An 11,833-nucleotide genomic window follows, 5' to 3' on the forward strand; every position below is an offset into this window, starting at 1 on the left:
GTGTGTGCCACACTATGTGATGCTCTTCTCTTTTATTAAGTCCCAATCACTTTGAAGTGCAATAGAATAATATAGTGCTTTATAACATAATATTTTCTACATTGTAGAATAATAGTGAAGACATCAAAAGAATAATAGTGAAGACATCAAAAGAATAATAGTGAAGACATCAAAACTATGAAATAACACATATGGAATCATGTAGTAACCAAAAAAGTGTTAAACAAATCAAAATATATTTAATATTTTAGATTCTTCAACGTTGCCACCCTTTGCCTTGATTACAGCGTTGCACACTCTTGGCATTCTCTCAACCAGGTAGTCACCTGGAATGTATTTCAATTAACAGGTGTGCATTGTTAAAAGTGAATGTGGAATTTCTTTCCTTCTAAATGCATTTGAGCCAATCAGTTGTGTTGTGACAAGGTGAAACTGTAATGAGTAGGTGTGTCCAAACTTTTGACTGGTACTGTATATCATGGAATAATGTGAAATATTTAAACAATAATGTAGCTGTGAGCTAGGACTGACCTCTGAAAGTGACAGTGTACAGGCCAACCATATCACCATGTTCATCACATGAGTGTGCAGTACAGTTCTGTGAAAGCATTATCTGACGGATTACAGTCAAGAATGTCTGGGATTGGGCTGTAATCTGTTCTATGCTAGGTATGCTAGCCCATAGGCTATTATAGGATAATCTGACCTCTCCAGACCTCTTAAGAACACCCTTCTGGATGAACCAGAGCCCTCTGCCTGAGGGAGACAATCAGTGACTATCATTCTGTTTGAATGGGCTGGAAACAATTACCCTGTAATATGTCCAATCAACATGTGGCATCAGAAAGCTATTATTTATTCTTGCACATCTCCTTCGGTGTTAGTGTCAACGCGCATGCCCCGCCCACCTGAGGATCTGCCATCTATTTCCTGTGTATGAGGGGTGCAAATTCCACTTGTCACTTAAATCTTGCTGGATTGATTGCCCCTCATTTTTTACTCCTGCAACTGTTTCCTACTCTTGCTTGGCTTGTGCCTGTTCTGTTTTTTCCCATTAACATTATGGACTGTGGAAAATGTTTGTAACGACCTGTCACACACACACCCCGGTAAAGGCTGAAATGGGCTCAATTGGATACTTTGGCTTAGCAGTTCTGCTAACACATCCTGCTGCTGCCGATTGCTACCACTGCTAGTATGAGTGTGCTTCTTTTTCTCCCACCTGCACTCCAGCCCTCCACCTGTTAGACTCTGTTTTACTGCTGGCTGATAGGTATGCAGTAGCTTGACACTCTCATTGCTTGTTGGTAATTGTATCCATTGACACTTTGCTTGGGAAGTGAGCTACCCTGAAGGAGCAGAGCCTATTTTGTCAAGACTTGCATTATTCATTACTTAACAAATGGTTGAACATATTTCTATGTGGTGTTTCCTTTCTGAAGTACACTCATTATTTGTCCAGTAAAATGTTTTATGTGCTATTATTCAGTCAATATCGTTTGGAGTATCTAAATCAAATCAAATGTATTTATATAGCCCTTCGTACATCAGCTGATATCTCAAAGTGCTGTACAGAAACCCAGCCTAAAACCCCAAACAGCAAGCAATGCAGGTGTAGAAGCACGGTGGCTAGGAAAAACTCCCTAGAAAGGCCAAAACCTAGGAAGAAACCTAGAGAGGAACCAGGCTATGTGGGGTGGCCAGTCCTCTTCTGGCTGTGCCAGGTGGAGATTATAACAGAACATGGCCAAGATGTTCAAATGTTCATAAATGACCAGCATGGTCGAATAATAATAAGGCAGAACAGTTGAAACTGGAGCAGCAGCACAACCAGGTGGACTGGGGACAGCAAGCAGTCATCATGTCAGGTAGTCTGGGGCATGGTCCTAGGGCTCAGGTCTTCCGAGAGAGAGAAAGAAAGAGAGAGAGAGGATTAGAGAGAGCACACTTAAATTCACACAGGACACCGAATAGGACAGGAGAAGTACTCCAGATATAACAAACTGACCCTAACCCCCCGACACAAACTACTGCAGCATAAATACTGGAGGCTGAGACAGGAGGGGTCAGGAGACACTGTGGCCCCATCAGAGGACACCCCCGGACAGGGCCAAACAGGAAGGATATAACCCCACCCACTTTGCCAAAGCACAGCCCCCACACCACTAGAGGGATATCTTCAATCAAATTCAATCAAATTTATTTTATATAGCCCTTCGTACATCCGCTGATATCTCAAAGTGCTGTACAGAAACCCAGCCTAAAACCCCAAACAGCAAGCAATGCAGGTGAAGAAGCACGGTGGCTAGGAAAAACTCCCTAGAAAGGCCAAAACCTAGGAAGAAACCTAGAGAGGAACCAGGCTATGTGGGGTGGCCAGTCCTCTTCTGGCTGTGCCGGGTGGAGATTATAACAAAACATGGTCAAGATGTTCAAATGTTCATAAATGACCAGCATGGTCGAATAATAATAAGGCAGAATAGTTGAAACTGGAGCAGCAGCACAGTCAGGTGGACTGGGGACAGCAAGGAGTCATCATGTCAGGTATTCCTGGGGCATGGTCCTAGGGCTCAGGTCCTCCGAGAGAGAGAAAGAAAGAGAGAATTAGAGAGAGCATATGTGGGATGGCCAGTCCTCTTCTGGCTGTGCCGGGTGGAGATTATAACAGAACATGGCCAAGATGTTCAAATGTTCATAAATGATCAGCATGGTCGAATAATAATAAGGCAGAACAGTTGAAACTGGAGCAGCAGCACAGCCAGGTGGACTGGGGACAGCAAGGAGTCATCATGTCAGGTAGTCCTGGGGCATGGTCCTAGGGCTCAGGTCCTCCGAGAGAGAGAAAGAGAGAAGGAGAGAATTAGAGAACACACACTTAGATTCACACAGGACACCGAATAGGACAGGAGAAGTACTCCAGATATAACAAACTGACCCTAGCCCCCCGACACATAAACTACTGCAACCACCAACTTACCATCCAGAGACAAGGCTGAGTATAGCCCACAAAGATCTCTGCCACGGCACAACCCAAGGGGGGGCGCCAACCCAGACAGGATGACCACATCAGTGAATCAACCAACTCATGTGACGCACCCCTTCCAGGGACGGTATGAGAGAGCCCCAGTAAGCCAGTGACTAAGCCCCTGTAATAGGGTTAGAGGCAGAGAATCCCAGTGGAAAGAGGGGAACCGGCCAGGCAGAGACAGCAAGGGCGGTTCGTTGCTCCAGAGCCTTTCCGTTCACCTTCCCACTCCTGGGCCAGACTACACTCAATCATATGACCCACTGAAGAGATGAGTCTTCAGTAAAGACTTAAAGGTTGAGACCGAGTTTGCGTCTCTGACATGGGTAGGCAGAACGTTCCATAAAAATGGAGCTCTATAGGAGAAAGCCCTGCCTCAGCTGTTTGCTTAGAAATTCTAGGGACAATTAGGAGGCCTGCGTCTTGTGACCGTAGCGTACGTGTAGGTATGTACGGCAGGACCAAATCAGAGAGATAGGTAGGAGCAAGCCCATGTAATGCTTTGTAGGTTAGCAGTAAAACCTTGAAATCAGCCCTTGCTTTGACAGGAAGCCAGTGTAGGGAGGCTAGCACTGGAGTAATATGATAAAAAAATTTGGGTTCTAGTCAGGATTCTAGCAGCCGTATTTAGCACTAACTAATAGTTATCCAACTATTGTGTTTATTAGCATTGTTAAACAAACAAAAAACTTTAAACAATTTCAATGAACGTTGAGCATGTTATAGTATCTGTGCTGTACAGTCCCTTGTTTCTAGCTTTTCTCATCTGATTGATAGCTGATGTCAGATGGAGTAAGTTCTCCTCTTTCCTCCCACAAGCCACCTCTGGAAACCCAGCTAAGGCAGACTGACCTCACGGAGATTTATAATTTACATGTTATTTATTTAGCAGACGCTCTTATCCAGAGCCACTTACAATTAGCACATTGAACTTAGCTAGGTGAGACAACAACACATCATATACTCTTCAAAGAGGTAGGGTTTCAGACATTTTTTGGAAGTTGAGGCAGAGACACCGCTGTCCCGACTTGTTCCACCATTGGGATGCCAGAACACAGAAGAGCTTTGACTGGGCTGAGCGGGAACTGCCCCCCCGTAGGGTTGGGAGGGCCAAGAGACCAGGTGGGGTGGAATGGAGTGTTTGGGTTGGGATGTAGGGTTAGCCTGAAGCCTGAAGGTAAGGAGGAGCAGTTCACCTTGCTGCTCCGTAGGCGGGCACCAGGGTCTTGAAGATGATGCGAGCTTCGACTGGAAGTCAGTGGAGTGTGCTAACATGGGACAATTTAGGAAGGTTGAAAATCAAATGGGCTGCGGCATTCTGGATAAGTTCCAGAGGTGTAATTTTTTTTTTTTTTACCTTTATTTAACTAGGCAAGTCAGTTAAGAACAAATTCTTATTTACAATGACGGCCTAGGAACAGTGGGTTAAGGGGCAGAACGACAGATTTGTACCTTGTCAGCTCGGGGATTTGAACTTGCAACCTTTCGGTTACTAGTCCAACACTCTAACCACAAGGCTACCCTGCCGCCCAGCCAACAGGGAGTTGCAGTAGTCCAGATGGGAGATGACAAGAACCTAAGCAAATCAAGTCAAGAGAAGCAGGGCAGAACCCTGTGGCCTTGAGTACCCTCAGCCCTGTCTGTCCGTCCGTCCGTCCGTCCGAAGCCTGTCTCTTCAATCCTCTAGATGTGTCCATGCAATGATGAACAAGTCCTCCATCTTTACCACTCTATTCTGACATATAGGCTGCATCTGAAATGACATCCTATTCCCTACCTAGTGCACTGCTTTTGACCAGGGCCCATAGGGAATGGAGTGCCATTTGGAATGCAGCCAGGGTCAAAGGTGTAATTTATATATTTAATCTGAGCTTCACTACACGATGTGGGGAACAAAAGAGCCTGACTGTCAGGTCCGGAACAATAAGTGAAATTTTAAAGGTGGAGAATATTTGCCGATTCCACAACATTAGGAAGGACACTTTCTATTGTTCAACATGGCCAGAGGACAGAGTTATCATGCAGATATTCCCTGACATGACATCTCTCGCGCCCTCTCTTTCTTGCTCTTTCTCTCTCTCTTGATCTCTCTTCCTCTTCCCCGCTTTTGCTAACCCTCTCTCCCTCCCCCTCATTCCCCTCTATGAGGACACAGCTTTAGCACCTGATAAGCAGTAGAGACAGTGGATAGATGGCTAGGGAGAGGTGCTCAGTTATGCTGTGGGAGTCTGTCTCTAAATCTGAATCCCAAGTAACACCCTATTCCCTTAGTCAACTACTATTGACCAGGACCCTGCTGGGATGCAGCCTGAGTGTATACTGATGCTGGGAGTACAGGGTGGATAACGAAGAGCCTCTGACCCCTCTTGAGCTGTGCCAGTGGAGGTCTACCGACCCCTCTTGAGCTGTGCCTGATGAGGTGTCATGTACTCACAGCAGAGGCAAAGTGTTTTGGGGAGGAAGGGGAAGCAAGGGGACGACGGGGGAAGGTTAGAGTGACTAATAGACTCAGGCATCTTGAAGACACACAAACGCATGCACATTTTAAAGGTCCAGCACAGTCATCCTATTTCCCAAGTAAAAATAGCCTTTGAATGATCAAAACATTACCCATAATATTTTTAGGCTATTAAAATGCTCAGAATTCAACAAATTGTACCATTTCTCTACATCTCTAACTATCAGGAAGTCTGAAAGAACATGCTGAGTGGGCGGGGAGCATATATTAATGCGCTTGCCTTTGTGGTTGTTGCCAGGTAACAAGGTAAACAAATGGGCCACGTCAGTCCATGCCTAACTGGCATGCTTCAACCCATTTTCTCTGCAACATGTTCTCATGGTCAACAGAGCTGATCATAGACTGTTGGATATCAGACAAACAGCAGCAATACACAACTTTCTTTCTATTGTTTTGTATCTGATTACAGAATACAGTTCACTGATACACTTCTTCACAAGAATTAGTAAAGCCTGAGACACGTTAGAAGCTTAGACATAAGGGAATGTACATGAAATCAGCATACAATAAGTGTACTGGACAATGTATTGGTGCCTCTGCAATAGCATTATAAAGCCAGGAAGCCTTGGAAGAATGGCGCCAGAAGGGATGGCTGCCGTTTTACGGGCTCCTAACCAATTATGCTATTTTGTGTGTTTTTTCGCATTGTTTGTAACTTATTTTGTACATAATGTCGATACTACCGTCTCTTACGACCGAAAAGAGCTTCTGGATATCAGAACAGCGATTACTCACCTCGAACTGGACATTCACTTAGAGAAAATAAGGAAATACAGGGGGCGGAGATCAGGGTGCCTTGTGACAATTCGTGAATAATTTTGCACGCCCAATTTTTCAGTTTTTGATTTGTTAAAAAAGTTTGAAATATCCAATAAATGTCGTTCCACTTCATGATTGTGTCCCACTTGTTGTTGATTCTTCACAAAAAAATACAGTTTTATATCTTTATGTTTGAAGCCTGAAATGTGGCAAAAGGTCGCAAAGTTCAAGGGGGCCGAATACTTTCGCAAGGTGAAATATTGATCAACATGAACACTTTTGAGAAATAATTTGACATAAAAAAAATAATAATTAGAGCCATAAGCCTAATATAGGCACCCGGCCACCCTACAGGGGCAGGATCGCCATTGATTTGTACAATTTGTAACACTCATCTCCCTTCCGAATACTTAAAAAGACAATACTAAGCAACAATATCATGTCATATCACGTAAAAGTAAATTACTTAGGCTTTAGGAAATGCAACCAAATACAGAGATTGATGGGGAGGGGAGCAGGAGAGGGGGGTTACTCATGTACCGTGCTTCAATCAAGCAGGCTTCAGTCAACCCCAAGACTGAAGCGGCAGACAAATTCCGCAATGGTCTCCTCCTTGTCAGGCCTCTCACACTGGGCAGATAGGTGTCCTAGGATGGACAGCTCCCACAGCTTCCCCACCTAAAACGCTGGATTAAGGGTGGCCTTGTTAAAGTGGAGATCCAGGAGCCTATCTACGTAGCTCGTAATGTTTTTGAAAAAGGAAATGTTGGGGATCCCGAGTGGCGCAGCGGTCTAAGGCACTTTGATCCCAGGCTGTTTCACAACCGGCCGTGATCGGGAATCCCATAGGACGGACCAGCTTCGTCCGGGTTAGGGGAGGGTATGGCCGGGGGGCTTTACTTGGCTCATCACACTCTAGCGACTCCTTGTGGCGGGCCGGGTGCCTGCAGGCTGACCTCGGTCGTCAGGTGAACGTTGTTTCCTCCGACACATTGGTGCGGCTGGATTACAAGTTAAGGGTGTTAAGAAGCACGGTTTGGCGTGTAAAAAAAGGGGGTAATGTTTGTTAAATGGGTTGTGAATTTTATTTCCTTTTAATTACTGTTCTGGGTTGTGATGCAATCAATTTATTGATGTTGTGATCTACTTTCAAGTACTCAATTTGAAAAAATGCAATATTTAATCATGCACTTTTTAATGAAATGATTCAATGTTTGTGTCTTGGAATTTGTGTGTGTCTGAAATGCTCAATTGATTGTAAATGAATAACTATGACTTACAAAATGTTGGCTCTGTCTTCACAGCATATCCCCTCTTCTTTGCCTCGGGAAAGATGATTTTGTATCACAACATCCTGCTGCGGTGGTTGCCTGGGAAGCTGTGCAGACAGCGTAGATGTAGAATTTTCTTAAATGTCTATCATTACAGCTTGATGATAGCGGAAAGTGAAATACTAAACTCCCCCCGACTCCCTCTGATCATCATGATTAGTCCCAAGTTACATCAACTGTAAGACAACAATCACACAATATGACTTTCCAGGGGTAGATTACAAACATCATACACACCGTAACTCCTTTTGGGAACACAGTTCCATTGTGTCACCTGTGTGCTGGCAGTTCTCAGACTCAACATAGGAGACTTAGGGAAGGAGGAACAACACCCATATAGTGACTATCAGGTGTGTTACAGTCAAAACAGCCACAGTTGCATTATCTAACGTTAGCCCCACGATCTCCACAAAAATATTGGCTAACGTGTCAGACTCATCAAAACTGATACTTACATTATGGTCAGCGCTTGCAAGATCCACTGATCCACTGTCAATGAGGGTACAACATTCGTCTTCAGGATTAGCTTCCTGGCAAGAAAGAGAGACACACACACACACACACACACACACACACACACACACACACACTAGAGAAAGAGAAGTCCAAGGCACTAAACACAGTTACAGACACGCTTCTGCTAAAGTACCCTCCACTGTATAGATTCTGTAGACAGGTTTAGAATACCATTTCTGCTATTTCAGCATCCCTTAGAGACAACAAAAAACAACCTCTTTCCTTTCCTCCGATTGAAGATTCACTCTTGCGTCGGTGGTGCTCAGGGGATCCCAAGGCGGGGCTAATCTTGTTTGACTTCTGTGTGTACAGACTTTATTATCGAGCTCAGATCACCGAACATCACAGAAACACAGAGCCCGGCCTCCTACTGCGTCCTTCTGAAGAAGCAGATTTAATTGGGTGCCTGCCCCGCCGTTGCTGCTTCTACCTCCTCCTTCAACCCTGCTGCTACTACCTCCTTCAACCCTGCTGCTTCTACCTCCTCCTTCAACCCTGCTGCTACTACCTCCTCCAAACCCTGCTGCTTGTACCTCCTCCTCCAACCCTGTTGCTTCTACCTCCTCCAAACCCTGCTGCTTCTACCTCCTCCTTCAACCCTGCTGCTTCTACCTCCTCCTTCAACCCTGCTGCTTCTACCTCCTCCTCCAACCCTGCTGCTTCTAACTCCTCCTCCAACCCTGCTGCTTCTATCTCTTCCTCCAACCCTGCTGCTTCTACCTCCACCTCCAACCCTGCTGCTTCTACCTCCTCCTCCAACCCTGCTGCTTCTACCTCCTCCTCCAACCCTGCTGCTTCTATCTCTTCCTCCAACCCTGCTGCTTCTACCTCCTCCTCCAACCCTGCTGCTTCTACCTCCTCCTCCAACCCTGCTGCCTCTACCTCCTCCTCCAACCCTGCTGCTTCTACCTCCTCCTCCAACCCTGCTGATTCTACCTCCTCCTCCAACCCTGCTGATTCTACCTCCTCCAACCCTGCTGCTTCTACCTCTTCCAAACCTGCTGCTTCTACCTCTTCCAAACCTGCTGCTTCTACCTCCTCCTCCAACCCTGCTCCTACTACCTTCTCCTACAACCCTGCTGCTTCTACCTACTCCTCCAACCCTGCTGCTTCTACCTCCTCCTCCAACCCTGCTGCTAATACATCCTCCTCCAACCCTGCTGCTTCTACCTCCTCCTCCAACCCAGCTGCTTCTACTACCTCCTCCAACCCTGCTGCTTCTACCTCCTCCTCCAACCCTGCTGCCTCTACCTCCTCCTCCAACCCTGCTGCCTCTACCTCCTCCTCCAACCCTGCTGCTTCTACCTCCTCCTCCAACCCTGCTGCTTCTACCTCCTCCTCCAACCCTGCTGCTTCTACCTCCACCTCCAACCCTGCTGCTTCTACCTCCTCCTCCAACCCTGCTGCTTCTATCTCTTCCTCCAACCCTGCTGCTAATACATCCTCCTCCAACCCTGCTGCTTCTACCTCCTCCTTCTACCCTGCTGCTTCTACCTCCTCCTCCAACCCTGCTGCTTCTACCTCCTCCTTCAACCCTGCTGCTTCTACCTCCACCTTCAACCCTGGTGCTTCTACCTCCTCCTCCAACCCTGCTGCTAATACCTCCTCCTCCAACCCTGCTGCTTCTACCTCCTCCTCCAACCCTGCTGCTAATAACTCCTCCTCCAACCCTGCTGATTCTACCTCCTCCTTCTACCCTGCTGCTTCTACCTCCTCATCCAACCCTGCTGCTTCTACCTCCTCCTTCAACCCTGCTGCTTCTACCTCCTCCTTCAACCCTGCTGCTTCTACCTCCTCCTTCAACCCTGCTGCTTCTACCTCCTCCTTCAACCCGGCTGCTTCTACCTCCTCCTTCAACCCGGCTGCTTCTACCTCCTCCTCCAACCCGGCTGCTTCTACCTCCTCCTCCAACCCGGCTGCTTCTACCTCCTCCTCCAACCCGGCTGCTTCTTCCTCCTCTTCCAACCCTGCTGCTACTACCTCCTCATCCAGCCCTGCTGCTGCTACCTCCTCATCCAGCCCTGCTGCTGCTACCTCCTCATCAGCCCTGCTGCTGCTACCTCCTCATCCAGCCCTGCTGCTTCTACCTCCTCATCCAGCCCTGCTGCTTCTACCTCCTCATCCAGCCCTGCTGCTTCTACCTCCTCATCCAGCCCTGCTGCTTCTACCTCCTCATCCAGCCCTGCTGCTTCTACCTCCTCATCCAGCCCTGCTGCTTATAACTCCTCCTCCAACCCTGCTGCTTCTACCTTCCCCTCAAGCTGTACCGCTTTTACCTCATCCTCCAACTCTACTGCTTCTACCTCCTCATCCAGCCCTGCTGCTTCTACCCTCTCCTCCAACCCTGCTACTAATACCTCCTCACCCAACCCTGCTGTTACTACCTCCTCCTCCAACACTCAAACCCTGCTACTACTACCACCTCCTCACCCAACTCTGCTGCTTATAGCTCCTCCTCCAGCACTCCAACCCTGCTACTACCACCACCTCCTCCTTCAACCCTGCTGCTACTACCTTCTCCTCCAACCGTCCAACCCTGCTGCTTCTACCTCCTCCTCCAACCCTACCGCTTCGACCTCATCCGCCAACCCTGCTGCTTCTACCTCGTCCTCCAACCCTGCCGCTTCTACCTCCTTCCCCAACACTCCAACCCTGCTGCTTCTACCTCCTCCTCCAGCCCTCCTGCTATTACCTCCTCCTTCAACCCTGCTGCTATTACTTTCTCCTCCAACTGTCCAACCCTGCTGCTTCTACCTCCTCCTTCAACCCTGCTGCTTCTACCTCCTCCGACAACCCTGCTGCTTGTACCTCCTCCGACAACCCTGTTGCTACTACCTCCTCCAAACCCTGCTGCTTGTACCTCCTCCTCCAACCCTGCTGTTTCTACCTCCTCCTTCAACCCTGCTGCTACTACCTCCTCCAAACCCTGCTGCTTCTACCTCCTCCTTCAACCCTGCTGCTACTACTGTACCTCCTCCAAACCCTGCTGCTTCTACCTCCTCCTCCAAACCTGCTGCTACTACCTTCTCCTACAACTGTCCAACCCTGCTGCTACTACCTCCTTCAACCCTGCTGCTTCTACCTCCTCCAACCCTGCTGATTCTACCTCCTCCAACCCTGCTGCTTCTACCTCCTCCAACCCTGCTGCTTCTACCTCCTCCAACCCTGCTGCTTCTACCTCCTCCTCCAACCCTGCTCCTACTACCTTCTCCTACAACCCTGCTGCTTCTACCTCCTCCTCCAACCCTGCTGCTACTACCTCCTCCTACAACCCTGCTGCTTCTACCTACTCCTCCAACCCTGCTGCTTCTGTCTCTTCCTCCAACCCTGCTGCTAATACATCCTCCTCCAACCCTGCTGCTTCTACCTCCTCCTCCAACCCAGCTGCTTCTACCTCCTCCTCCAACCCAGCTGCTTCTACCTCCTCCTCCAACCCAGCTGCTTCTACCTCCTCCTCCAACCCTGCTGCTTCTACCTCCTCCTCCAACCCTGCTGCTTCTACCTCCACCTCCAACCCTGCTGCTTCTACCTCCTCCTCCAACCCTGCTGCTTCTACCTCCTCCTCCAACCCTGCTGCTTCTATCTCTTCCTCCAACCCTGCTGCTAATACATCCTCCTCCTACCCTGCTGCTTCTACCTCCTCCTTCTACCCTGCTGCTTCTACCTCCTCCTCCAACCCTGCTG

At 48.0% G+C, this 11,833-nt stretch overlaps 1 long non-coding RNA gene across 1 annotated transcript; it reads right to left on the bottom strand.

Annotated features, from left to right (window-relative positions):
- Positions 1–1,855: 1,855 nt before the first annotated feature.
- LOC110536920 lies at positions 1,856–8,082 on the bottom strand. The gene is made up of 3 exons (XR_005034854.1): positions 7,871–8,082; positions 7,583–7,680; positions 1,856–1,899 (listed from the first exon to the last, which is right to left on the bottom strand). It is a non-coding gene; the product is annotated as an uncharacterized LOC110536920 (long non-coding RNA).
- Positions 8,083–11,833: the final 3,751 nt, after the last annotated feature.

Source organism: Oncorhynchus mykiss, chromosome 12 (assembly GCF_013265735.2).
Source record: "Oncorhynchus mykiss isolate Arlee chromosome 12, USDA_OmykA_1.1, whole genome shotgun sequence".
Classification (NCBI taxonomy): domain Eukaryota; kingdom Metazoa; phylum Chordata; class Actinopteri; order Salmoniformes; family Salmonidae; genus Oncorhynchus; species Oncorhynchus mykiss.